This window comes from Orycteropus afer, unplaced genomic scaffold (genome assembly GCF_000298275.1).
Source record: "Orycteropus afer afer isolate SDZICR_OR568_19922 unplaced genomic scaffold, OryAfe1.0 scaffold00411, whole genome shotgun sequence".
Classification (NCBI taxonomy): Eukaryota; Metazoa; Chordata; class Mammalia; order Tubulidentata; family Orycteropodidae; genus Orycteropus; species Orycteropus afer.
This window is the reverse complement of record NW_006921998.1, coordinates 1,505,699-1,507,085: the sequence shown is the minus strand read 5'-3', so window position 1 is coordinate 1,507,085 and position 1,387 is coordinate 1,505,699.

Sequence of the window (1,387 nt, the reverse complement as noted above, 5' to 3'; positions counted from 1 at the left end):
AATTTTTTTTCCTCAGTTTGTTCAGCTTGTGAAATGATAAGCATATTCTTCCCTTTTGATTTTCTAATTCCAGATATTTGCACATTTCATTGTAATAACTGACTTTGTGTTCTTGAGCTGCTCTTTTAAATGTTCTGTTCAGCTCTTTTACCCTGTTGATTCTTCCATTTGCTTTATCTACTCGTTATTCAAGGGCAAGTTTCAGTGTCTGTTCTGATATCCATTTTGGTCTTTTCTTCCTTTCTTATCTATCTAATGATCATTTGCTTTTTCATGGATGATGTTCTTGATGTCATCCCACAACTCCTCTGGTTTCGGTCATTGGTGTTTAATGCATTAAATCTATTCTTTAGATGGTCTCTAAATTCAGGAGGGATATAATTAACATCCTCCTTTGGCTCTTGTGAACTTGTTTTAATTGTCTTCAGCTCAATTTGAACTTACATATGAGCAGTTGATAGTCTATTCCACAATCAGCTCTTAGCCTTGATTTGGCTGAAGACAATGAGCTTCTCCTTTGCTTCTTTTCACATATGTACTCAATCTGATTCTTGTGTACTCTGTCTGGAGATGTCCACGTGTAAAGTCACCATTTGTGTTGTTAAAAAAAGGTATTTGCAATAAATAAGTTGTTGCTCTTGCAAAATTCTATCATGTGATCTCCAGTGTCATTTCTATCACTGAGGCCATATTGGTCCATCTATGGACAAGTGATATTCAACAAAGGGACAAATGGGAGAGAGATAATGTCTTTAACAAATGGTGCTGGTAAAATTAGACATCCACTTACAGAAAAATTAAACAAGATCCATAAATCCATACAAAAAAAGAACTCAAGGTGGATCAAAAGCCTAAATATAAAACCCAAAACCATAAAGTTCCTCAAAGATGAAAAAGAGCCAAACCTAGATGCCTTGATTTATGGCATAAATAGACTGTCAAGCATAACCCAAAATTCACAAGCAATGAAAGTAGATGAGTGGGACCTTTTAAGAATATGTTCATCAAAAGACTTCTGCAAAAGAGTGGAAAGAGAACCTACAGACAAGGAAAAAATATATGGCTATGACATGTCCAACAAGGGACTTATCTCTAAAATTTATAGAAAACTTCAACACCCACCTCAACATGAAGAAGACAAATAATCCACTTCAAAAATGGGCAAAGGACATGAACAGACATTTCACTGAAGTTACATGGGCTATCACACACATGAGGAAATGCCCCTGATCATTGTTGTTGTTGTTGTTGTTAAGTGCCGTCGAGTCGTTTCTGACTCATAGCGACCCCATGCAAAGCAGAACAAAACACTGCCCGACCCCGCGCCAGTCCCACAATCCCTGCTATACTTGAGCCCATCATCGCAGCCACCGTATCAATCCATCTC